Raw genomic sequence first — 27,733 nt, forward strand, 5'->3', positions numbered from 1 at the left:
CCTGTCCATCCTCCCCTCTTGCCCGACTCACTTTGCAGGGCACACACTCAATGTCTTGATCTCCTCTGACCTCCCCCTCTCCATCCTTCTGACCAATCTTCTCTCTTGGAGCGATCACTCCCTCCTCTCATCTCATCTCTCCCTCTCTTCCCCCCAAGCCAAGCCTACCCCAACACTGCCACCTACCTTCTCGGACATCCGGCCCATGAAGCGTGTGTCAGTTGAGGCTTTTGTCGCCACTTTCTCTCCCCCCCCTCCACCTTTGGCTGTCTCTCATCCTGATATAGCCCTGTCTCTGCTCTACTCTTCAATTTCTGATACGCTTGATGTTCTTGCCCCTGTCATGAGGATCCTTTTGAAGTCCAAAGCCAAGTGCAATTCCTGGTATGACTCTGACCTAGCTACACTTAAACGTAAGTGTAGGGCAGCTGAGAGGAAATGGAGGACTTCCTGTTCATCCTCTGACAAACTGGCCTGTCGCCTGCTACAAAGGCAATACCGACTCTCTTTCCTCACCAAGAAGAGAGTCCCCATTCAAGCTTGTGACTCTGCGGCATCTAACAACTCGGCCGAACTCTTTAAAATCTACAAGGAGCTGGCCAACCCTGCTGCAGTCTCTACCCCTCCTGTTGCCTCCCAGGCTCTTTGCAATGCCCTTGCCTCTCACTTCATTTAAAAAACCCAGGACATCCTGTCCACCCTCTCCACCCACACTCCTCCTCTTCCCTCTCCATCTGTGCTTGCTGACCCTCCTTTAGCGACCCTGCCACCATCCTTCTCGTCCTTTTCTCTTTTCACCCCTGACGAGGTTGCTAGACAAGTCCGATCTATGAAAGCCTCTTCAAAACAGGTTCATCCCTGTTCCTCTAAAACCATCAAGGACCACATTTACACCCTCGCTCCGGCCTTTGCTGATTTTTGCAACCACTCCTTTGCCTCTGGATCCTTCCCCTCCCCTCTGAAGCACTCCTTTGTGCATCCTCTTCTCAAGAAACCCACAGCTGATCCTTCTTGTCCAGCTAACTATCGCCCAATTTCCATTACTCCCTTTCTTGGCAAACTCCTGGAAAAGTTGGCCATCTCTCAGTTTAACCTTCATTCCAATTCTGTTGGCTGTCTCCATGACCACCAGTCTGGTTTCAGAGCTGCCAGAATAACGGAAACTGCTCTCCTAAACATCCGTGAAGATCTGCTCACCAACCTTGACTCTAACATTCCCTCTGTCCTCATCCTTCTCGATCTCTCTTCTGCCTTCGACACGGTCAACCATACCATCCTGCTCAACCATCTCCGTGAAAACCAGGGTATCACTGATCAGGCTCTGGCCTGGCTGACCTCTTTCCTCTCAGATCGACCCTCCCAGGTCCAACTTGGGTCCTTCCTTTCATCTATCTTCCTCTCGACCTGTGGTGTTCCCCAGGGGTCTAACCTCTCGCCCTGGCTTTTCAACCAATACCTGCCAACTCTCGCCCACTGCATTGCCATTTTCTGCTCAAATTTCCAGTGCTACGTTGACGACACTCAACTTATTTTCAGGCTGCGCTCTGCCACCTTCTCTTCTTCTCTCATCTCTGATTGCCTAACTGCCATTCAAGATTGGTGTGCCGCCAATGATCTTTGTCTGAATGCCAGCAAGATGGAGATCCTCCTCATCGGCACACCTTCACCACCCTTTCCCCTCACTCTCTGGCCGGCCTCCCTTGGCCCTCCTCCTACCCCCACCTGCGAGGCTAAGAACCTCTGGATCATCTTTGACTCCACCCTTTCCTTCTCTGCCCACATCTCTGAGGTCTCTAAAAAGTCAAATTTCTGACTGCACCTCCTCAGAGGTACTCTGCCTTTCCTCTCCTTCTCCCAGAAGCTCATGGTATCTCAAGCTTTGGTTCTCTCTAGCTTGGACTATTGTAACAGCCTCTTTCTAAATCTACCTGCCTCTACTCTCCACCCTCTGCAACTAATCCAGAACAGGACTGCAAGACTTGTCCTTGGCCTCAAGCCCTGGGATCGTATCTCTCCAGCTCTGAAATCTCTTCACTGGCTCCCAGTGGATGCAAGGATTAAATTCAAAACCCTCTGCATTGTCCTCAAGGCTTTCTGGGGCCTGGGTCCAAAATACCTTCAGCTATCCCTCTGCAAATACCTCCCCTCTCAAGCTCTTCGCTCCTCTACCTCCAACTCACTCAGGGTCAGTCGTTTTTCTAAGAAACGAGCTGGGGGTAGACCTCTGTCTTCGGCTGGGGCCTCTCTCTGGGACAGCCTCCCTGCCACTCTAAAACTTGAGGAGAACCATCTCTGGTTCCGGAAGCACCTCAAGACCTTCCTATTTTCTTCTGCCTTCGCTCCCCCTCTCCCCTGCTCATCTATTCTCTCTTGGCACCGTGCACCTGGCCACCCTCTGTCTTTTGGGCCCAGGTACCTGCTCATCCTGTCACCCTCCCGCACTGCCTCCGGGCCACCCCTTGCACTGGGGTCTGTATCTGTACCCATACAGCCCCCCCCTTTTTCTTCCTGCACTTATCGGACCTACCCTGTCTGCTGCCTTAAACCTAGCACTTGCAAATTGCTGGCTGCATTACCACTGTTTGTTGCCTTTATTATTTATTTATTGTTATTTATCTGTTTCTCCTCTGCTTCGCACTTTCCACCTCTCCCCCCTTCCATGCACTTTTCCCCTCCCCCCTCTCCCATGCACTTGCGCGTTCTCAATGTCACTGGGCCTAGTAAGATCGCTGTTTTGTTCTCTCCTGTTCCCCTCCCTTGCCTTGTCGCGCTCTGAAACACTTGTGTACGAGCGCGATAGAAATAAAATATCAATCAATCAATCAAAACCCCCAAGGCCGTGGTTAATCAGGGAATTCTGAACCTTTTTCCTTTTCTTTTTCTTTAGAGATTGAAACCAATTTACAATCAAAGCCACACTTAAACAGATTTTCATACTGCAGAACAAAGTGTACTATATCATTAGTTCTGAAAACAATATTAGAAGCAGAGTTCACCCTGTCCTCTTCTTGGTCAACCAACAATATGTCATCCCCCGTCATAACTCTAGTGGAATGATAGTATGGAATAACTGCATCATGTGTCGATTTATTGGTGGATGCACTTCATCCCTCATGATCCAACTGACTTGTAGGGCCATATAGTCACCCATCAAAACCTCAAAACCTCTGCTTGGTGACCATTTGCCATTACTCCATCTATCATACCTGGGGATTTTGTTTCCAATTCAGAGCCCATCATATGAGGCTTTTGCGTCTCTACTTTTTTCAGATATCCTCTAATATCCTCCTTTCTTCCCTCACTTCTAATCAGCACTCTACCTCACAACTACAGGCTCTGGGTCTTCCTCAATCAACTCTAACTCTGAAGTATTATGTTTATCAGCAGTCAAATTGCTTCTGTGGATTACGGCTGGCTGGTTAGGGTTGGATACTTTTGTCCGTACCCCAGTAGCTGCCCCTTCACAGATCACTGGAGTATTCTCTTTATCTTCACTTTACCTCCAATAAAGGCCACCTCTACCACCTGATAGTTGCCATCAGCATTCTCCGCCAGGGTCCACTTCTCAGAATTAAGAGCACAACCCTGCCTTTTCCTTCCATACCTCTTGTTAGCATACATGTGAGCTTGGTGGATAGGAGTCTATTTTTAATTTGTTTCCAATTCGCCAACCCATCACCCCCCTAACCCCCATTTCTACGTGTCCATCTTGCCCAAGGTCAGAGTGGTGGTTATCGGATACATCCTTTATCTTTATTGCCTCCCGCGATAGATTATCTTCACCCATCCTTTCCACCTAAGTCACCAATTTAGTTATACCTCCTTTTATCCACACACACAAAGATGTTAACTCTTCCAGCGGCACAGTGTGACTATCTAATTTGTTCTCTAGCAGTACACATTTCTCTCTTAATTCAGTGCAAGTACTAGTTTTATTTCCCTGAGTGCAAAGTAGTTTAGAGCACCTAAATCATTTGCGTGTGTGGCCAGTTTCAGCTCTGTTATCACATTTCACCAAAACTGCCCTTAGTAGTTGTTCCAGAGCCAAATAATGGGTAGTAGATAACTCACTCTCCCGGTCACTAGCCAGAGAGTCATTCGCATTGTATCCCGACCAGTCCAAAATACCCTCTCCCACAATCTCCCTGGTATCGATTGGGGCCCTCTGCCAGCTAGAGGTGCATTTAGTAGTTTCTTTAGATATTAAAGGTCTTTTTTTGGGATTTGTTTTCAGTTATGCTTTCCTCAGGCTTTTTTTTGTGGCATCTACTTTTTAGTGAAGCAACACACAGCACCTTCTGTGCAGTGTTGGCAGAAGCTCCTAGATCTTCCCCATCATTATTTATTTTTTCCCTCAATAACTGGTATGGTTACTAGAGCAGGGGGATACTTTTTATCCTTCCTACTTTTTCTCTTGTATGATCAGCACACAACACATGACGTGGAGTGCTAAGGGGGTACAGTGTATCTTTTTTCTCGCTTCTCCAGTAACATTTCGTTATTGTGACCGGCCCATCTGTTCAGGCTGTTGGCAGTATACCTTCTACACAACGTTTTTCATACTTTTTATCAGAGGCTGCTATTGCAGCGCTGACAAAGCACATTGGTCACCCCATACATATAACATGGTGGCCTTGTCTTTCATGATATTATATGATATGATGGGTTATTTATAATGCACTTAATACCCAGAGGTTTCTAAGAGCGGACCCGGGGATCGAACCTATGTTGCTACGTGTCACCTTGCTTCCAAGGCGAGCATGTCCCCCCTGAGCTATCCTCCTGAGACAGCCCTGAACAAGATCGTTTGCCTTTCTGGTCTCTTCTTCTACCATTCCATGTCTGGGACGGTCCCTTTGCCTTTGGTATGCTTTGCAAGGAAACCCCACTAAGGATACCTGAGTGCCTGGCAGGACTGGAAGTGGGGGAGGTCACGCGAAACACCCCTGACCCTTGTCCTGCCTGGTTGGAACCAGTTCAGACTGCAAGGCTGGCTGTCCCCATTGGACAGCTACCTCAAAGTTTGAGTGGTGTATGGAACATGATTGATGGACTTAGCTGGTGTTCCTGGATATATCCACAGGTTCTGGAGCAGAAACCCAGAGTCAACCACTGGAACAAGAAGATGCTGAGGAGCGCAGAGAAAGACCTCACCCGCACTTTCAACAAGTGCCAGCCCCTTTTTAGTCACAGCTGCAGTCTGAGCCTTGTCACTCCAAGCGACAGGGAAGATCTGAAGAAGGTGACTTCCTCCCATAGACTGGTGGGCCTAATCAGCTTCAAGCCAACCTACAATGTGTGCCCTCCCCAGAAGAGCTGCAAACCTCCAAAACCTGGGGTCCTGCGCTGCATAGCTGTGCAACTTCTCCGGAAGCATGGGTTCACCTGCAACTTCGAGGGCATCCTTCCAAGTCTGCAACAACTGTAATCGGCTCCAAATGTCCCCTCACCAGAAGTGAAAACCGAGAAATTGAGTACAGTTGACCGCTGCGACAACCGACTGTCCACCGGGCCTGCAGAGGGCACCAAGAAACACATCACATGGAAGAACTGCAGCTGGACATTCCCCTGTGCGAGTGCTGTCGCCAGATCCACCAAAGTCACCTTCTCCAAGTCGCCAAGATTGAGGAACAGGAGACTGGGTCTGTTTTGTGGGGTGGTGGTTGTGTGTGTGTGTGTGTTTGTGTGTCCGTCCCCATTTCTGAAGATCAAGTTTGGAGCCAAATATTCTGCGAAGATCCAGTCACACACAACACTGAGTGGAGTCTTCAGCAGGAACCTGTGACAGTGGATACCCCTAATTGGGGGGTTCATGCCTGAGAGGGCAGGAAGACTGACAAACAGCAAGACGGTCAAAGGACAGTTTTAAAAACTGACTGGGCAGCCATTTTGTGTATATGTTACCCAAAATGTCAATATTGCTGTTAAAGAAAGTTGTAAAACATGGATCCCTACCACCGGCTTCTTCTCCAAGGCACATTCCAAAGGCATACAACAATATTGCTAGACAAAAAGGAACTGTGCCGGTAATGCTGCACACAGGGTGGTGAAAACATGAATGGAAGAAGTGGTGTCCCTGGACAGTCAGCCTTGTGGACTAACAATGTCCATCCAAAAAGAAGTTGAGCAAGTGAGCGTTTAGTTGCCAAATGCTTAATCCGGTTGGGAAACGTTTTTTTAAATGTTTTTGTTGACTGCTTCTTTAACACCTTAATTCTTTACAGTAATTTAGAAATCGTTGCACCAGGTCAATGTGAGGATGCTTGCACAGGGACTTGGCACCTTTGGGGTGCATTTCATTCCTGAGACCACCAGTGCTGGGGGCACATTAAGGAGTTGTCTTGAATGAGACCTCTGGTACACCTAATTTGGAGGGGAAAAGGGCAAAGTATCGGGCCTTTAGCCAGGGGTACAGTGTAAGGCATTTGCCTTTGCCATCTGGATATGTTTCTTACCAACTCCTATTTCTAGCCATTGGTTGCCTATGACTTCAGCATTCACACCGCTTTCCTAGAGTACATTTTGTCTGCCAGATATACTGGATTCCAGGTCACTGACGATTGTCTGTCTAGAGTCTAGACTTTGCATTGCCTTTCAAGCAGAAAGCTAGCTTTGCAGATCACTACTGCATTCCGCCCAGAGGTCATTCAGAATTGCGATGTTTCTATTCTGTTTTAAATTTGTTTATGATTATATATAAACCTGTCTAACAGTGTGATCCGAAGAAAAGCCACCTGCGCTGCCTTCCTTGATTGCCAGAATTACTTTGCTTGTGTAAGAAAAGATGATAAGCTGCCCTACTCTCTGGAAATCGTCTGCTCTGAGCCTCATTTTGACCTCTGCCATCACAGGTTTTATAGTTGATCATAAGGTTCCGGGTGTTGGGAATGGGAAGGAGTTGGATCCGTGTAAAGTAGGCACACTTAAAAAATTTTAAGGTAAGTAAAACATTACTTTAGTACATATATACAACTCAGGTAACCCACTATTGGTTACTCGCTACTTTAAAATCACAAAAGATTATTCACTCAATAAATGCAGTCAATTAAGTAGGGAGAATTAATGTTAAGCACACATTATGCATAGGCCTTTTACTTGTAATCACCCAGCACCATATACCACAGCTTCGCAGTCCAGCCCTAGCTTGTACCAAGTCTCTGGTAGCTTTAGGTGTCCCAAAAGGTTCCTGAGGCAAAAGGTGAGTGGCCGGGAGTGCCCAATCGTCTAGTGCAGGAAATGTACTGACTTTCAGTTTGTGCAGGGCAATTGCTACAATGCCAAATGGAGACTTAAGGGTCAGAAGTCAAATTCCAGCAACAGAAGGAGCAACTGCCACCTCTGGGGTTCTTAAGACTGGCCAACAGACATACTGACCTCGATACCACTGTCTTGAGCTAGCCCCAGATGGCGTTAAGGTAAGCATGACTTTGTTCCCAATGGAAACCCATTGGGGAGGGGGTGGTTTAAGAGATATGTGATCTCTGGCCCCTCTGCACCTCAGAAGTTAGAACCTAGTCGACACTAAAGCTTTGGGGAAAGCCAAGCTCGCTGATGTAGTTTCTGTTCACGGTCGCGGGTTTTCAGAGTGGTCACCACCGGTCATCTGTAGCTTTTTCTGGAGACCTAAGGTGGTGGGGGGACGACACACAGATTCTGTTAAACGGAAAAGGAGGGGTTTGGGGATATGTTCACAGATGCATTTCTTGCATTGACCCTGGGCTGAGACACGAGGCACACTGCGGCTGCACGCTGGTTGTCCTGCAGGCTGGTCGACTGGTGTAGGGCAGCAGAGCGAATTTCCAGAGTCTCAGCAGAGCCTCGAGGGTGACCACGAAAAGTTCAGCCGTTTGGCTAGCAGGAAGTCCTTGCAATGATAACCCGCTAGTTCCGGGCCTTGCAGAGGAAATGCAAAGATACACGCTCCTAAGAACGAAAACTGGCGATGTACCTAGAGCAGGAGAGGTGACTGGTTGGTATCACCAAAATCGGGACTGCATCTCGCAGAGGTTTCCCCTAAAATAAGAATAATAATAATTTTTATATAGCACTTTAATGTGAAGCGATTTACATAGGACCTATTTACATACATTACTATTATTACACAATCGAAATTGGTACTCATTTATCGACCTCGAATGGATGAAAAGCTGAGTTGGCCTTGCTGGGATTCGAACCTGCAACCTGCTTATCAAACACAGATCACAGCAACGAGCGGTGAACCCGCTCAGCCATCTTACCTATTGATATGAAGGTTGAGGTCCGCAATGCAGTGATATTGGCTGAGCCAATGCTGGTTGCTGCAGCAGTCCTCCGGTGTCCCTCTGTCATAATCGTCGTAGGATCTCTTCAGTTCCAGTGGTCGATTTGGTGCCTTGGTCCAGCTTTTCTCCTTCTATCAAGAAAATGGGGTAGGGGAGTCTGCAGCGCTCCAATAAGGGCACCCTGTATCATTCAAACTTGGAGGTGGCTGTACAATGGGGGACAGCCCGCCTCCAACAATCTGACCAGCAACATCCAAGTCCCTGGAGTAATGTGGATTGGGGGCAGACGGGCCTTCCTCACTTCCCATTAACAAAAGCAATTGGCCCGCCAGCCAAGGTGTAATAAAAAGTGAGCGTTCCCCACCTAGAAAGGTAGGGCGGTAACAGGACTTACAACATGTCACTTTAATGCATTACCATGGCTGCAAAAGCAGAGCAGCCCGGCACAATGCTTCCCAAAATAGGTAAAAAGTGAAGACTGCCATCTGCCTGTTAGAGCATTCCTGGTCAGTAGCAAAATGGCTTATGCTGCACACAGTAAATGACCACTACTGCCCTGGTGGGTCTAGGGGATTCACCAATGAGTCCAAACAACATTGCAAAAGGGGCTGTGGGGTGCCTGGTAGCACACCACTTAAGGTGTAGGTGTGTGTGTGGTGGGGGGGCACCATAGGAAAGCATAGGGCCAAAACTAAGGGGAGCGGTCTCTTCGCAACCCCCCACGCCCACTCAAACCTTGTACGAAGAGTCCAGTGGGTCCAGAACAAAAGTAAATGCAGCGGGTCAGTGAAATAAAAAGAAGTCATTTAAAAAAATCTGTGTCCAGCAATACTGCTGGGAGACTCAGGACAGGGAGAGTTTCTTTTTGTGAATCTTACCCGTCTTATTCCCCCCTTTAAAAAAAACATGTTTAATGTATAAGCTTGTTAGACTTTAATTTGCATGTTCCATACTATTTAAAAAAAGAAGTTCAATGACTTGTGGAATTGTTGGGGATCCTGTCACTGTGACATGCTTGCCTTTTGTTTTCCAGGATCATCACGTAATTCCAAAATCTTGAAGCAGAACACCTTTGATGTGTTTAGCAATTATCGTCGGCTAAATGCAAGTCAGAACAAGGCAATTGCAACGGCGCTGAGGGACCCGTTCACGTTGATCCAGGGACCTCCTGGTAAGCAGTAAACTGATCCTGTGAAAGTAGAACTGATTGTGTGTCTCTGCATTGGAAGTCTGAGCATTCCAATGAAAACCACTGGAGGTCGGATACATTGGAAATGCTACTTAAGTAATTTAAGAGCTGGTGGTGACACAAAGCATGATTGGAGCAATAAGGTAAGCCAAAATAATAAACACATTAGTCTACCCACCCATCATGCCAGTATCTGGGGCACGGATGCTGTTGGTGCTGCCCAGCGGGATTAGTGAAGTAGCAGGTGGGGAGTTTTAGTTTGCTGAGGTGGTACTGTAAAGTGGGTAGTGGACTAGAAGCCCTCGGCTCAATGAACATGCCAATGTAGAGGACGTAAAGAGGACCAGAATCTGGAACTCTCAGGAGCGGAGTGTGTTGGAAGCAGACGGTTTGGTTGGCAGATTCATCCATTTTTTTATGCTAGTCAACTTGCCTTATGTCTGAAGAAGTTGATGCAAAGTTGAGGCCTTACCAGTGGTAAAGTACTTTGAGAGGTCAACCCGCAACTGGCCAGATATTGATCATTGTCTTAGCAAGGTGAAGAGATAATTGAGGAGAAATGTGGGTGTGCAGAGAAAGGCGAAGGAAGGCTTTCTTTGGCTGGCAGGGGAATGAAATGGATCAGGGGAGGAGGAATTATGAGGGCTGTCTTGCAGTACAAGGGCATTTGGGACCATGAAATAAATGTAGCACAGAGTGAGATGAAGTGTTGGTTAGGTGTTAAATAGTCTGTGCCAAAAAGGCCTTCTTGGGTGGGGGTGTGGTACATGAAGGGCTTTGATGGAATGGTTTGAGGAAAGGTTGAAATTGAGGATGGCCGTGGAATAATTCAGTAGATGGAGAGATGGCTGTGCTAATGTTTGGATGGTTGAAGACCTAAGCTGCAAAGTTGTTAGCAATGACCGTGCATTTCCTCCTTTCAGGGTTCGGAGGTTTACTGGTCCTCTCGCAAGATGGATTTGGGGAGCAACTCAAAATGTTTATAAAGTAAAAGGATTAAGGATTTAGCCTAGTCAAGGCTTGAGGTGGGGGTGGGGTAGCACACGGGCATTGGTACAGCTTGCAGGGGACTCCGACTACTCAATATTTTACTTGGCATAAATGAGTGGAGTGCTTAATTGCTTATGCTGTAGAAGAGAAATCTCACTTGACCTCTCCTTTTCCAGGAACAGGGAAGATTTTGGTTGGTGTCCACCTTGTGCACTGGTTCCACAGAATAAACCTGGAGCAAGAACAGCAGCAGGTGCCAGTTCCTCTGGATCCTGCAGATGATCGAGCCAAGAGTTGCATCCTCTATTGCGGCCCATCTAATAAATCAGTTGACGTTGTTGCTGGTAAACAATACTTTCATGGATGTGGGCTTCTGGGAGTGCATTAGTGAGCGGTTGCCTGGGTTAATGGAACAGGGGGGTGCCAACAGGGGGTGGAATAAAAAAAAAATATCATATTATCCAAGGGGCAAAATGTATGAGAAAGCTACTTGTCTCAATTTCGCCTAAATAAAAACATTGCCTAATATGGAATACAGGTTCATAAACTGCATCATTGAATTTCTGCATTTGTATTTGGCAAAGCATCTCTCTTAACAGTCCTACATGTTGATGCAATATGCTCAGCTGCAAAAAAGTGTTTCTTTTAACTGCCTTCATTACATCAGATTCGAATATGTCGGCCCAAAGGACTGGTCATGGTGCATTCTAGCATCTCTTCTAGCACCTCTTTTCTGAAGGGGTGGGGGAGAGGGGGGCGGAAGGGCGTGTTCTGTCAAAGGAACTGTCCCTTAGTTGTAGTAACTGGAGGGGTTTTAAGAAGACATCAGCGGCTCCCCCAACCCACTGAAGTCCCCCTTTAAAAGAAGCCCTTACACTTCCTACCCAGGTCCTCACATGAAGCTTTTCCAGTTAATCTTAATTATTATTGTCCAGTACCAACAACTTTTATTCTCATGAAGTCGCATGCAGACCGCTGTACCAATGTACGTGTGTCCTGGTGGTTCCATGTGTTACTATCCCTGCAAAAATATCACCATACTGAAATATCGCCATATTTTTGCAGCAATATTAAGACATGGAACCTTAGGGGGACACCCCCACAACCCCTGAATTATGTTTAAAAGAGCGGGGGACACCCCTGTAACCTCCACTCCTAAAACCCCCAAAAATTATCCCTCCCAAAATGTTTTTGCCTATGGCCATTCCAGACGATATATACTATGTATTATACTATATATATTATACGGCGATAATTTTGGTGGGGATAATATGTAGTGTTACCGTCCTGGTGAATGGCGTGATGTGCAGTTCTGCTTGTTTTACTCATCTGTTCTTTTTATGGCATTGACTATGCAGGCTCTGAAGTAGGGACCGGACAACAGACACCGCCAGTCAGTGTGGTTTCTTGGGGCTGGCCAAGAAGGTGGCAGCCGGGGTTTAGGTACTTTGAGGGCGCTGGATTGGCTCTCCTAGCCAGCATTCTGAGATTGATGTACCAGCTCTGTTCCGTTTTTTTCCACTTTACATTCAGATACACAAAGAAGTGGGGCAGCTGTTAACATACTTTTCTCATCAACAGTGCGTTAAAAACTCAGTGATCCATGGTAGATCACAGCAGATACAGCACTCGGCGGCTAATTGGGAGTGACAGAGAGGTCCCTTAAGTGCAAATGTTGGGTGATTATACATTGGAAGAGTGCACACATCATGGAGCTTACTATGCACTCTTCCAATGTATAATCACCCACCATTTGCACTTAAGGGACCTCCCTGTCACTCCGGATGTATACGGTTTGGCCGTGGCACAATTGTTCGCGGTCGAATTGACCGGGGTCAATTTGGCCGCAAAGCCAGTTTTTTCCGTGGCCAAAACTGCCCAAACTAAAAAAAAACACCCACCCTCATACACTCCCCCACCCACCACCTATTTACCTTTTCACCGTCTGCTCATCTTCTAACCCTGCAGCGTCGGATCTGTCCCTCCTACGTGGGTCGCCCCGACGCCGCAGGGTCTGCTTTTCTTTTTTTGTTTTCTTCCCGTCCCTGCCTCCAAACCCCCAGAAGCGGGGGAAACACCCCTGCTACCTCCAAAAGCCATCACTACCAAACATGGTGAGCGGGGAGCAACCGCCGCTCCCCATGTTTGGTAGTGATTACCCAAACTGATTGTTTACAAACGATCGTATGGTACTGGCCGAATAAAGCCTGATTTACTATACGATCGTTTGTAAACAATCAATTTGGGTAACAACACACACTTTAGTCAAGTGGTGAAGCTGGGATTTGTTTGACCCCAGTCTGAAATGCAGGCATTTGTCCACATTATTCCAGCTCTAATTGGTACAGTTATAGAGTTTGGTTTCCTAGGACCGAAATAAAAAGAATTAAAAAAGAAAATGCTTTATAGTGTTTCTTGAAAAAAAGGAACCTATCACATAATAAAGCAACTTGACAAACTGTGAATTGGTATAAATTATAAGTGGGAGCAAAAAGGCATAATTGACCTTTTCTTTGCATCATACTGTATGGGAATCTATCACCAGTGTGCAAATTAACAGGATCCTTAACAAAAACACTCTAGAATTTACAGCTTTATTATGGAGACTCAAAAAACAAACAGTGATGGAAAATCATAATAGGTTGCCTGTGATTGGCCCAGTGAAGCCCTGCTGGACTACCTGTAAGGGAGATTTATCATTTTTATGTTTCATCCCTTCTCCTAGTGAGAGCCCCAGCACTTTCTGCTGGACATCTGGACCTTTTTCTTTCTATCCTGAATGAGGGGAGCCTTTTTCCTCTCATTCATAGGGCTTTGGCGCTTTATAAGCAAAATAACATTAGGATTTGCTCTGACTTTTGGAACTCTGTTCTGTGTTTTACCTGTTCTATGGAGTCTCCTTTCCTCCATATCTCTTTAAAGGTATCTGTGTTTAACTTTTGCTGCACACAACACCCTAGATCCAATGCTGCTGGGAACCCTTTGTATTCTCCTTTTAGATTCTTTCACTATCTTTAAAAAAGGTATTAACCAAATTAATAGTTTACAAACAATCGTATGGTAAACCTGTCCGAATTCGGCCAGTACCATTCTATGGTTTGTAAACGATCAGTTTGGGTAATCACTACCAAACATGAAGAGCGGGGGTGTCCCCCGCTCCCCATGTTTGGTAGTGATGGCTTTTGGGGTAGCGGGGTGTCCCCCTCTTTCGGAGGTTTGGAGGTGGGGGACAGGAAAAAAAAAAAGAAAAGCGGACCCTGCGGCATCTGATCCGACCCGCATAGGAGGGACTGATCCCACGCCACAGGGTTAGAAGATGAGCGGACAGCGAAAAGGTAAGTAGGAGGTGGATGGGGATGGGGTGGGTGGGGTTGATTTAGTTTGGGCGGGTTTGGCAGTGCCAAAATTGGTTTAGCGCCCAAGTTGACCACAGTTAATTCGGCCACTAACAATTGTGCCACGTCCAAACCGCATACATCCTTTACAACTACTGTTCTTAATGATAGAGGGATACTTTGTATCCTTCCTAAAACTTGAATTTATGAGAGATTACCACACACCATCTTATGAGGAGTGCTAAGGGGATCCCTAAAATCCCCTTTCTCTCTGCTCCTGTGACGTTTTTGTCAAAGTGACAACCCTCTAGTTATGGCTATTGGCAGTGGATGTGTTCTACAAACTTGCGTGCTATTTTCTACCGCAGACTGTATTCACAGCCTCAGTTATGCACAAAAGAGTCACCCATGTTCTAACATGGTGGCTCCTTTCGTTTTTTGTCATTTCTAGTGTGGTTGGCCTATGTTAGCCCTTCTACCATTCTGGGAGGAGGAGGTTTGAATGTGTTTTTCTGTTGGCGGGAACTCTTGGATGCCCCACCCCTAGGCTCCAGTGTATCTGCGAGGACAGGAAGCAGTGGAGGAGTTTAACACTCCCCTATCCTGCTGTCTGCTGATGTGCATGAATGGAACCAGTGCCCACTGGGGGTTTGGCTGTCCTGACTGGACAGCCACCCTTCCCTTTCTGTAAACTGCTGGGAGAGTTTGCAGAGGAGTGAATAGGAAAACTGAGGCAGAAGGCAAGTCGACCACTGAAACAGAAGATCCAAAGCTGAAGATGACCAGAGACGCCTGCAGACCCTTCCAGTAACTGTGAAGTGACCACTGCTGTCCCAATCCAGTTTTCGTATTGACAGAGGAGCTCCGAAGAGGACGACTCCTTCCCTTTGGCTGGTGGCCCTAACTAGCCCCAAAACGAACTACAGATCGAGCCATCCCCTGAAGTGTCGTGACCTTCCAGGGCTGCAAACAGCGAATACCAGGGGACCTCCAACCCATTTGCAGTGCAACGTCTTTGCGTGGACAAATCCACCTAGAACTTTGGTGAGCTCCAGTTGGACTTCCAGAGACACGATCCCACTCATCCAAGTCCCCTGACCAGAGTGCCAGAACTGCAGAATCGATTAACAAGGCGATAACCATCCATAGTTGGAGCTGATATAAAAAAGCACTGTAAGAAAGGTATGATATCGACAGTAAAACAGACACAAGTGACCACATTTCAAGGGTGTTTATTGAATTTCACTTGGGTTTGAAAAACGGCTTTCGAATGGATTGTGTCCTCCTACGTATTCCTCATCTTTGACATGTGTTGTCCAGCTTCGGCTGCTTCGGCAAACTTTTTCGGCAAAGGGCGCCCTGCGTTGATGGCGTCGGGTCAATGTCCCTCAAAAGCCTCCATCGAGGGTGATGTCATCAGATGTTATATATAGCATGCACGGCACCCGTTAACCTCAGTTCAGTTTTTCTGCAAATGCGTTTGCTCTTTGACAAACTCAGCGCGCCTCGTACTTGTACAAGTATATTTCTATGTGTTTTTGCGAAACCTCGAGATGTCTTCGTCTTCTACTCCGTCGACTCCTTGGTCCTGTTTCAAAACATGTAAGGACTGCGGATCTAAGATATCAATCACTGACCCGCAACAGATCTGCCTGTGATGCCTCGGCGAGGGCTACGATACGATTTTCTGTTCCAAGTATCTGTCCATGATGGGAAAGGCCTTAAGGGAACGAAAGGGGAAACTTCAGGTAGGCAGAGTTTCCAAACCCCCGAAGTCCTGACCTGCTGGCCTTTCGACTGATGAGTCGCAAGACAACTCGCCTGGGAGGAAGTAGGCCAAGCGTGGTCTAGGTCTAGGAGTCGTAGTGGTACTCCTTGTCTTCTTTTGAGGAAGTCACGGAGAAGGCACTGCAGGTCGCCTTCCCCGACGTCTTCATCAGACGGTTCCCCCGCAATGGTGGCCAAGAATTAGACTCCTGCAGAGTGGGAAGCTTTCCGTGTGGAAATGCTCAAGATTTTTGATAAACATGGTCGTGCTCCGACCAAGCCTTCTGTGGAAGCCGGGAAGGAGAGGTCTCGGCCGAAAACTCACACGCCCTCAAGCCCGCGTGAACAGCGTGATCCCTGTCGAGAGTCCTCGAGGCCTCGTTCAGAGAAGAAATCTAACGATCACTCGAGACGGGTGAAAGATCGAGGTCGTCAACGCCTTCTAAGCCCTCTAAGTCCTCGACGCCGTTGGTGCCTGTGACGCCCATCGTGTCCTCGACCCCTTTTAGGCCATGGATGTCATCGATGCCAGTGTCGACATCGACGGCGAAATTGTCGACGCTTGCTGCGCCAATTTTGCTGGCACAGGCACTGGTGACCAGTGTTCCTCCGAAAAAGGCACTGGCTAAAACCAAGTTGACGCCTTCGACACTGTCGAAGCCTCTGGGTTCTAGACCAGAGAAGTTGTGTACAGCTCTCCCGAAAAAGGATTTTTTCAGGTCTTTGACTTCCATCTTTGAGGAGGAAGAGCATACGGATGAGGAAGATGCCCCTTTTGGACTCCAGTATAGTACTCTAAATGTGCCTGAGTGCCTTATTTCGGAGGCAAGTCGAATGCAAGATCTTTGTGATACTTTGCTTGCACAATGCTAGTGGCATTGATACCTCTCCTGAATTGGAGTTTGGAAGTCCAGAACCCGGGGAGCATGCTGCACACTCCTCATACAGACAACTCATGTCTAAAGTTGTTGAATACTTGGGTTGGTCTAGACCTCCAGTACCTTATGATCAGGATGATCTAACAGACATTCTGGACAACGGTCCAGCCACTGATCCAGTCTTGTCTTTCTATGTGGCACTGCAAAAAAGGGTGGGCAGGAATTGGGAAACCAATCCGGTAGTTGACAAGAGTCTTACAAAGAAAGTCTTTGCGTAGTTGCGGAAGTCGGGTTTTGCACCAGATGTGAAGGCTAGACTTCTCAACATGCCTTTTGACGGGTCTCATCTTTTTGGCAACAAGGCTGACGAGAGCCTTGAGAAGTTGCAGACCTCGAAGGCAGCTGCCAAGTCTTAATTGTGCCGCTATTAGGTAACCTCAGCTTTTTCGTGCTAGCGGACAACCTTTGAGGTAGATGTTTTTGCTATTACTCCTCATTTGGAAGGGCGAGAGGAATGGCCAGTCAAAGAGGTCAAAGAAAATGTCCTCATGGCGGACGAGGTAGAGGTGCCAAGCCAGCTCACACAGCAGCCTCTGTACCATCGGTCGCTGCAACTGCCGCTTCAAAACCACTCTGAGGGCTTGAGTCACACTTCAACAGTGGGGGGCAGGCTGTCTCAGCATCTGGGAGAATGGTGAGACATTACATCCGATGCTTGGGCTCTGGAAACAATAGCCCACGGTTACTGCCTTCCTTTTCTAAAGAAGCCCCAGGACAATCCACCGGGGAAACACTCTTTGAAGATTCCGGATCCGCTCCTTGTGCAGGAAATTTTAATCCTGCTGGAGAAAGGTGCTATAGCACTGGTGCATGTGGCAGAGAGGAACAAGGGTTGGTATTCCACATATTTTTTTATTCCCAAAAAGGACGGAGAACTGAGACCCATCTTGGACTTGAGATGCTTGAACAAGTTCCTCAGGAAAGACAAATTCAAGATGGTCACTCTTTCTCAGATCCTTCAGGCCCTCCAACTCCAGGATTGGTTGGTGTCATTGGACCTTCAGGATGCTTATTTTCATGTGCCAATCCATCTTAAGCACAGGAAATACCTGAGGTTCGCAGTGGACGGCTCGCACTTTCAGTTTCGAGTTCTGCCATTCGGCTGAGGGTTTTCACCAAACTGATTGCGGTGGTGGCAGCGAGTCTCAGGAGGGGTGGATTCACGATCAGGGCGCTTTCTCCCAGACAAATCCTGGATCATCTCAATGTTACCTGCCACTTTCTTCACAGACTGGGCTTCTCCCTCAATTACAAGAAGTCCCATATGACACCTTCCCAGACGCACCAATACATCAGAGCACTATTAGATACATCCTTGGGAAAGAGCTTGCCATCCGAGGTGAGGGCTTGAGACATTCTTCAGATGGTAATGAAATTTCAGAGTGTCTAGAGTCTTCCGGCCTTCGAATTTGTGAAGTTGCTCAGCCTCATGGCATCCTGCATTTTTCTGGTGCCAGAGGCCAGCCTGAGGATGAGATCCCTTCAATGGGCTCTGAGAACTCAATGTCCCAATTCTCAGGAAAGATGTCGGACCGCATTCAGATTCCAACTAGAGTCTCACATGATCTTCTGTGGTGGGCCTGCGAGGAGAATATTCTGAAGAGAGAACCTTTTTGGCAACCATGGCCGGAGATAACGGTAGTGACGGACATCTCACTCATGGGGTGGGGGCTCACGCCAACGATCTGACCATCAGCGGTCCTTGGTCTCCATCAGAGTCCAAACTACACATCAATCTTTTGGACCTGAGAGCAATCAGACTAGTGCTGAAGGCTTTCCTGCCCTCAGTACTGGGAAAGAATGTCCTGATAAATAAGAACAACACGGTGGCCATGCACTAGCTCAACAAGAGAGGAGGTGTAGGGTCACTACCTTTGTGCAGAGAGGAAATGCAGCTCTGGTACTGGGCTATTCAAGAAGGTATCTCCCTATCAGCGGTTCACCTGACCGCGGAGGAGAACACAGCGGCGGATGCTCTGAGCAGGCAGATCACAGTCTCCTATGAGTGGGAACTATCTCAGGAAGTCCTTCAAGAGATCTTCACCTTTTGGGGAACCCCTCAGGTGGGTCTGTTCACGACCGGTACCAACCGGAAGTGCGAGCAGTACTGCTCAAGGGAATTTCCTCCAAGAGGAGCTCTAGGAGAGTTTCGTTCATGGTGGACTGGGAGTTCCCACTACTGTATGCGTTTCCTCCAGTCCCCGTCATTCCTCATGTAATCAGGAGGTTGCGACGGTTCGGCAAACACATGATCCTAATTGTCCCGGATTGGGCCAGGAGAACGTGGTATCCGGACCTTCTGGACATGTCCATCTGTCCTCCGATGCGTCTTCCACAAAGAGAGGACCTTCTCTCGCAAGAGGAGGGTCGGCTTCTCCATCCAGAGGTCTGGAATCTCAAACTTCATGCTTGGTTTCTGAAAGGCTGAGATGACGTAATGGAGGTGTTGCTTTCGGCCAGAAGATCAGCAACAAAATCTCTGTACTGTTGCCGTTGGAATACTTTTTGTGACTGGTGCAGAGAAAAGAATGTTGATCCTTTTCAGTGTAAAACTCCAGAGGTTTTATCATTTTTGCTTTCATTAGCACATAAAGGCCTTCAGGTTGGCACCATTAAGGGCTACCTAGCAGCACTCTCAATCTTTACGCGCTAATCAGACGAATGCTCTTATTTCAAGATCCCACTGGTGACTCAATTTTTTAAAAGGGCTCCCTAATGTGTTCCCTCCATCTCCTTTTCAGGTTCTGGTTTGGGACCTCAACCTGGTTTGAAAATTTCAAATGTGTGCCCCAGTTGAAACTTTGCACACATGTCTGTTAAGGTTTTTAACCTTTAAGACAAAACTATTGGTTGCTATAACATCAGCACATAGAGTGAGCGAGTTGCAGGCACTTTCTTCCAAGCCACCTTTTACCGTATTCCACAAGAACAGGGTTTCTGTTAAGGGTAAAACACTCCTTCTTGCCTAAGGTAGTCTCAGACTTCCATTTAAGTCAGAAAATTGTGCTAGAAGCTTTTGTTCTAACTCGATGGGTCAGACTTGATGGTCGTGCAGTTATGTAATGCCTCCATCCCCAAGTACCTCTCGAGCAGGAAAAAATAACTGCCCTAGCAATCCTTGAGGCCACAGGTGTGGAGTGTCGTCGTCAGCCTGGTACCGGGAATGCCGGAAGGACCCCTGAGTGCTGTAAGGCAAAGGGTTATAATCAAGGAAACATCCAAAAGGCAACTGGCTGAGGGAGCAAATAAGGTACAGTGACACCAGCTTACCTAAAGGATGGTAGCATAGGTAGGAGACCTACACAAACAGCAGGGGAAACCAACAGCAGGCTGGGATGATGTAGTTGGCACTCCGGAAACACCTGGGTGAAGCAAGAACTTGATCTGTGGCAAAACTTGAAGCAATCCGAGGTTGCAGAAACAGAGGGGCAATCCAGAGCCAAGTCCAGTGTTCAAACAGAGGTCAAGATGATCCGGGGGGTCAGAGAGCACGCCAAAGTCCAAGGGTAATCCGAAAGCAAGTCCAAGTAAAACGTTCCAAGGTCGAGGCAAGGATAGTAACAAGATGCAGTAAGTAACGCCTGGCAGTCCTCCGGAGAAGTAGCTGTGAAGCGACGTGTTGTATTTGCCAGCTTCTTTTGAAGCTGCGAGCGGAGTCAACTGACGCATCACGTGACCGCTCGCACGCGTTACGCGGAGCACAACGCGGCCAGCGATTGGTGCTGCCGGCGCTTCCTGGTATGCTGGCGTCGCCGGGTTTGGAGGAGGCACCATGGCAACCGCCACCGCGGAAAAAGGCGAAAAGAGGCGGGTCTGCCCACCATGGTATCCCGCCTGCCGTGCCTCCCCTGCTGATGTGGGTGGAAAACATGATGGCGAGAAGCGCCAAGTAGGGGAGACGAGTGTGAGGGAGAGAGTGGGAGTGGGGGTGAGTGCGAGGGCGTGACAGAGCCCCCCCTAAAGGCCCACGACCGCGTGGGCTGGAAGGATGCTCGCGGTGAAACCGGGCCACCAAACGAGGAGCATGAACATCCCAGGAAGCAACCCAAGAGCGGTCCTCAAGACAGTAACCTAGCCAGTCCACCAGATACTGCAACCCACCCCTGTACATACGGGAACCTAGAACAGCCCGCACCTCAAACACATCAGGGGACGAGACAGAGACCGGGGCAGGAGGGGCAGCTAACCGGGTAGGGCCAGGGCATGGCTTAAGTAGGGAGACATGAAACACCGGGTGGATCCGCCAGGCGGGTGGCACCGCCAGGCGCAACACCACCGGGTTCAGGACCTTGACCACCCCATACGGACCCACAAAACGAGGAAGCAGTTTGCGACAGCCAGGGATGTGCAAATGGCGGGTAGAGAGCCAAACCCGGTCCCCCACCTTGTAAGCAGGAGCATCCGCCCTCCTCCTGACAGCAGCGGTTTTCATGGGGGCCTGGGCTTCGCGCAGGTGGACCAACGTTTGGGCATGGACCGAGACCAGATCCCGAGCACGGGCTGAAGCGGCGGGGGTATCAGAAGAGGAGAAGTCCGGAATGGGGAGAGTACGGGGATGTTGTCCATAGAGGGCGAAGAAAGGCGAGAACCCAGTAGCAGAGTGCAGTGTATTGTTATAGGCGATCTCGGCGAGATGCAACAGGTTGAGCCATGTGTCCTGGTACTGTAATGTCAGACAGCGTAGATACTTCTCTAATGTCTGGTTGACCCTCTCGGTCTGCCCATCACTCTCTGGATGATAAGCAGAGGAGAAGTGAGCGTCGATACCCAGTAGAGAGGTGAGGGCCCGCCAGAATCGGGAGGTAAACTGCGTGCCACGATCGGAAACCAACACATGGGGCAAGCCAAAAAGACAGAACACAGACCTAAAGAAATGTTTAGCCAAGACTGGGGCTGAGGATACCCCCTTGCACGGTATGAAACGCGCCTGTTTGGTATAGGAGTCGACGACGACCCAAATGTTATTGAAACCCTGTGGACGTGGCAGATCGGTGATCAGGTCCATTGAGACCGTGTGCCAAGGCCGTGGAGGAACGGGGAGAGGGAGAAGAAGACCCAAGGGTCGGCCCCTGCGTGACTTGCCCTGGGCACAAACTGAACAGGTATTGACATAGTTCTGCACATCGCGTTTCATAGTCGGCCACCAACACCAACGTTTGAGGAGGTCTAGAGTGCGATGTTGCCCGGGGTGACCATTAATGGCAGCATCATGAGACCAGTCTAACGCCAGATTCCTGGTTTCACTTGTGGGAAGGAAGAGCTTCCCGTGTACGAAAGGCAGCCCACCCTGCATAACCGGATCCCATTCTGTTAGTGATTGTGGATATTGGGAAACCCACTGCCGTATGGTGGACTGTAAGGAAGGCGACGGTGTGCAGACACATACTACATATGTCACACCCAACAAGGTCTCAGGGAATGATGGGAGAACCTCCCCCCCAGGAGAACGAGACAGGGCGTCTGCTTTCCCATGCCCGACACCGTGGCAAAGAAGAGGTGCCAACGTACCTGTCGGCTGTTTGTAAATTTCAGGGAGGCAAGGTCCTGGAGGTTCTTATGATCGTGGAACACCACAGTCTGGTGTTTTGCACCCAAGAGATGGTGTCTCCAGGTTTGTAGAGCGTCCTTAATGGCCAGTAGCTCTTTTTTTCCGTAACCGTGTAGTGTAATTCGCTTGCCGTGAATTTACGTGAGTGAAACACTACCGGATGCAAACGGCCAGTGGTAGGACAGGGTTGGGACAATACAGCGCCCAGTGCATATGAAGAGGCGTTTGCCTCGAGAACAAACGGGAGCTCAGGGTCAGGGTGTTGCAACACACCGGAGCAGTGGTGAACATGGTTTTCAGAGAGTCAAAAGCGTTTTGTTGTGCCATGGACCAGACATAGGGGACAGAAGGGCTAGTGAGAGCAGTGAGAGGTGCCACGATAGAGGAGAACCCAGCAATGAACCGTCGGTAAAAGTTAGCGAATCCCAGAAATGACTGTAACTGTTTGAGAGTGGTCGGGATTGGAGATTCGTTGATCGCCCAGACTTTGGACTGGTTCATAGATAGACCCCCGGGAGAGATATGGAACCCCAAGAACTCGACCTGACTGGTGTGAAAAAGACACTTTTCGGGTTTAGCGAATAGTGCGTTGGCTTGGAGCCATACCAAAACTTCCTTAACATGCGTGATGTGTTCTTCGAGGGAGGAAGAGAAAACCAGTATGTCATCTAAGTACACTACCACGTAAGCGTTCAGGATGTCGCTGAATATGTCATCCATGAAGCGCTGAAGCGTAGCAGGAGCATTGCAGAGGCCAAACGGCATAACCGTGTACTCGAATAACCCTTGTCGTGAGCAGAAGGCCATCTTCCACTCGTCTCCGTCATGCATGCGTATGAGATTATACGCCCCACGGAGATCCAATTTGGTGTAGATCGTGGCATGAGTAAGCCTGTCTAACAACAGGGTAATAAGGGGTATGGGATAGCGTTTTTTTACCGTGATAGCGTTCAAGCACCTGTAATCAATGCAGGGACGGAGATCCCCTTCCTTCTTCGGAACGAAGAAGATAGGGCTCGCAGCTGGGGATGTCGACGGGCGAATGTGACCTAGACGTAGAGCCTGCTGTATATACTCTTGCAGGACTCGTTCTTCCGTCTGGGTCAAGGAGTAGATCCGGCCCTTTGGGATCAGAGCGTCAGGGACTAAATCAATGGGACAATCGTAGGGCCGATGCAGAGGTAGGCCTTCCACAGAGCCTTTGTCGAACACAGCCTGGAAATCATGGTACTCAGGAGGTATGCTGCCCGTGATTGCCCCTATCATGTGCGTGTCCTGGGTGTCGGACCTGTCCTCTATGGCCAAAGAAGCGACTACCCCTAGGATGTCTGCGGGGCTGGAAACCCGAGGTGTCTCGAGTAGGCAGTAGTATTGGCACGTCTCTGATTCGAAGGAGACCTGACCTGTGCCCCAGTTAATCAGAGGATTGTGCCTTTTCAGCCAAGGGATGCCCAGGATGACTCCGAGCTGAGGTGTGGCTATGAGATCAAAAGATATGGTCTCCCTGTGGACTTCCTGTATGACTAATTCCAATGGAGCTGTCTGTTGCATGATTGGTCCAGAAGCAAGGGACGTCCCGTCCACTGCATAAACCGGCACGGGGTGTTTCTTTGTAACCAAAGGTAGATTCAATGAACTGGCTAGTGCTATGTCAATAAAGCAGCCTGTAGCTCCAGAGTCGATCACTATTCGTAATTCGTACTGCATGGGAGATACCAGCAGTAGGGTTCAAGGAAGCCTGTACCACCACAGGCAGGACGGGAACAAAAGCAAGATCAGAGGGATTTTGTATAGGACTCGCCCAACCCCTGATCTTAAGGGCGAGTCTTCGGAAAACCCGGAATCTTGTTCTTTGGGCGACGGGGACACTCCTTTATAAAATGCCTGTTAAGACCGCAGTAGAAGCAAGCATTGTCTGTCCTTCTGCGCTCTCGTTCGGCATGAGTAATGGGGCTGCGTACCCCGCCGATCTGCATGGGTTCGGGTGAGGTGTCGGATGTGGTTGATGATGGGGTATGGGATAGCCCTGCTTCCACCCTACGTTCTGCTCGTCTAGCGTCGACCTGCAAGGTCAGGTCAACCAAGTCTGCATAGACTGAGGGAAGAGAGGGCACCACAGACAATGCGTCCATCATGGAACCACACAAGCCCCAATAGTATATCACTGCCTTTTTGTTCTCTGACCAGGAGGTCTCAGCAGAGAGCTGGTTGAACTTGGTGATGTACTCAATGAGAGTTGATAGGCCTTGAGTGAGATCTAGGAGTTCCATATCTCTGGATTGTGCTTTGTATCTGGTGTCGAAAACTTTGGCCATGTCTTGGGTTAACAGTTCAAAATCGTACAGGGCAGGATGGTCGCCCTCCAACAACGGGTTGGCCCACGTGGCTGCCACACCTGACAGATGGGAGAGAAGAAAGTCCGCCTTGGAGACTGAATCAGAAAAAGCCTGGGGTCGACACAGAAATTGCAATTTGCATTGGTTTATAAAGGTGCAGTATTTCTTTGGGTCCCCCTGGTATCTCTCGGGGGCTGCTAGAGGGAAGTGGGTCTGAACCACCACAGGCAGGCTGGTAAGGTGGGCGGTGTGACAGGGATCGGGTTTTCGGGTGGAGCTGCATCACCGAATTCGGCGTCTACAGGCAAGGGGTGATGTGTGCTTTGCATGGCATCAAGGCGGTGGTGCAACGCAGTAGTGGCAGTGGCCATGTCAGTGCGGAGAGCAGTGGTAGCAGCTGCCATGTCTGCCCTAAGCGATGTCACTGCTTGCATTAAGGCAGTCACAGGGTCCCCGGCCGAGGCATCCATAACTGGACGACCACAAGGCTTCACAGTCTGTTCTAACTCGATGGGTCAGACTTGATGGTTGTGCAGTTATGTAATGCCTCCGTCCCCAAGTACCGCTCGAGCAGGAAAAAATAACTGCCCTAGCAATCCTTGAGGCCACAGGTGTGGGGTGTCGTCGTCAGCCTGGTACCGGGAACGCCAGAAGGACCCCTGAGTGCTGTAAGGCAAAGGGTTATAATCAAGGAAACACCCAAAAGGCAACTGGCAGAGGGAGCAAACAAGGTACAGTGACACCAGCTTACCTAAAGGATGGTAGCATAGGTAGGAGACCTACACAAACAGCAGGGGAAACCAACAGCAGGCTGGGATGATGTAGTTGGCACTCCGGAAACACCTGGGTGAAGCAAGAACTTGATCTGTGGCAAAACTTGAAGCAATCCGAGGTTGCAGAAACAGAGGGGCAATCCAGAGCCAAGTCCAGTGTTCAAACAAAGGTCAAGATGATCCGGGGGGTCAGAGAGCACGCCAAAGTCCAAGGGTAATCCGAAAGCAAGTCTAAGTAAAACGTTCCAAGGTCGAGGTAAGGATAGTAACAAGATGCAGTAAGTAACGCCTGGCAGTCCTCTGGAGAAGTAGCTGTGAAGCGACGTGTTGTATTTGCCAGCTTCTTTTGAAGCTGCGAGCAGAGTCACATGACGCATCACGTGACCGCTAGCACGCGTTACGCAGAGCGCAACGCGGCCAGCGATTGGTGCTGCTGGCGCTTCCTGGTATGCTGGTGTCGCCGGGTGTGGAGGAGGTGCCATGGCTACCGCCACCGCGGAAAAGGGCGAAAAGAGGCGGGTCTGCCCACCATGGTATCCCGCCTGCCGTGCCTCCCCTGCTGATGTGGGTGGAAAACATGATGGCGAGAAGCGCCAGGTAGGAGAGACGAGTGTGAGGGAGAGAGTGGGAGCGGGGTTGATTGCGGGGGCGTGACAGCTTTCTATCCTCCACCTCATCCTGGTAAGGACGAGGAAAGGCTCCATAGGCTGAACTCTAGGAGATGGTTAAGCTTTTACATTGCCAGAATGTCAAAATTGCGAGTGGACAACCAGCTTTTTGTAGGGTATACAGGACACACATTGGGACAGGCTGTTACCAAACAGACCTTGTCTAGGTGGATCATTCTAGCCATTTCTGAATGCTACAGACTGGCAGGCAAAGACCCTCCTGAGGGTTTACGTGCTCATTCCACCAGGGGCATGGCTACATCGACAGCCCTTCAAAGGGGTGTCCCTATTAAGAACATATGTGATGCTGCAACGTGGTCACATGCAGTTCAACTTTACTTGCATTGGTTATCACACGCGTTTCATACCTACGTTTAAACGCTCACCATACAATGTTGCCGCTTGCAACCTTGGCTTCAACACAGACCGGTCTTGTATCGTTCTCCCCAACTCACTGGCTGTGTTGACTTCACTGACGCTGCATTATTGTTGGAGCCAACGACAGTACCACAACTGGCAATCTTCAAACAAGTGGCACTTCGGTGTTTCAGCTCCTCGCGACCACCGCAAATAGCAACACCGCAGTTTCTGGCTGTCGAGATGGACTTGCCTTGCTTCTGGGGTCCCGCACTCTGTTGAGGGGGCTTAGGCTCGGTCAGTCCTGCTTGCTGGGCGTCCCGAGGATCTTTCTGGAGCTCTTGGCCAACTTAAAAGCAACGCACACAATCTGGTGTTCCTTTCCCTGATGTTTTGGTTTCCAGCAGCAACTCTGTGGAAATGCAACCAGCTCCGAGAGAATGTCCAGGTGGCTTACTTTGGAGTTGATTGGTCCCAACAACTCAAGGGGAGCAGTCGTCCTTGCCGGGGCTTCTCTGTCGATACGAATTTGGAGTTTCAGCACAGTAGCAGGGCTTAAATGGGCAAACCAATGGTTCAGGAGTTGCAGCAGGAGTCCTCTTCAAGTTCTTCTTCGATTCCTTCATCCAGTGGTCGACTCTGCCTTCCAGCCAAAAGCCTCACCTTTTTTTCCGTTCTCTCCCATTAATTCCAGCCTAACTGTCAGTCACACAGCAGGGTGTCTGTCCTTGCCAGACAGTCAGCTGGCCAATCCTCAGAGTGCATTTGGGTCTCCTAGGACACTAAGCACAGGGAGTTTCGGGCACCTCCCTCACTTCCTGCCAGGATTGGCGCGCAGAGTAAATCTCAAGAAGAACCTTTCCAAGAAGAAATGGCAAAAAAAGATGACTGGGCCATTTTGACAAAAATGGCACCCTTGGGTGCAAACGCAGCCCGCAGTAAATGCACAGCACGGTAGTTAAGAGTAAACCACTGCCACCAGCCATTCATCGAGGAAAGGGTAACATACAATTTTTACATGAGAAGCTAGACAAAGGGGATACTAAGTAACCCATCCAGGACCCCATTGTAAGATAGTGTATGCTGGGTCTAGAAAGTTACAAATGTAAGTAAAGTCAATTTTACTTTACTACTCTGGGAAACAGTAGTTTATCCCAGAGAAGGTATTTAAACCTTTGGGAAATCTGAAAGACTTCCCTGTGTCACTGCACTGAAGGTGCTGTGTGACACAATGTAAAAGATGATGCCTATGGAGTTTGTCAGACTCCACAACCAAAAGAAACACAGCGTTCAAAATCACATTAAAATATATGAGAGAGTATACAAAAGGGTCTCACTCTCTCCAGGTTGAAATATCAAGTCCTCAGAATCCAGAGAAGTTGCTGGGGGTCTCGAAGGTAGAGGGAATTAGCACATTTCTGAGAATTCTCCCTAACACTCGTCCTCCCCAGACTAAGGGACGGGAGGATTTAATCCACCCCTGGATGAAGCTCCTTACTCCAGTCGGTCAGACTTTCTGGAGAGACCATCAGCATTTTTGTGATTACACCCTGACCTGTGTTCAATGATAA

The 27,733-nt window shown here is 48.9% G+C and overlaps 1 protein-coding gene across 1 annotated transcript in view; it reads left to right on the forward strand.

The window, feature by feature from the left end:
* Nucleotides 1-10,635: 10,635 nt before the first annotated feature.
* Nucleotides 10,636-27,733, forward strand: part of LOC138579893 (3'-5' exoribonuclease HELZ2-like) — a 298,877-nt gene continuing 281,779 nt past the window's right edge. Inside the window, exon 1 of the mRNA XM_069650118.1 lies at nt 10,636-10,784. The gene's annotated coding sequence lies outside the window, so the exon portion shown is untranslated. The remainder of the gene's footprint in view (nt 10,785-27,733) is intronic.

The sequence above is a fragment of the Ambystoma mexicanum genome, chromosome 3p (genome assembly GCF_040938575.1).
Source record: "Ambystoma mexicanum isolate Mex_15411 chromosome 3p, UKY_AmexF1_1, whole genome shotgun sequence".
Lineage (NCBI taxonomy): Eukaryota > Metazoa > Chordata > Amphibia > Caudata > Ambystomatidae > Ambystoma > Ambystoma mexicanum.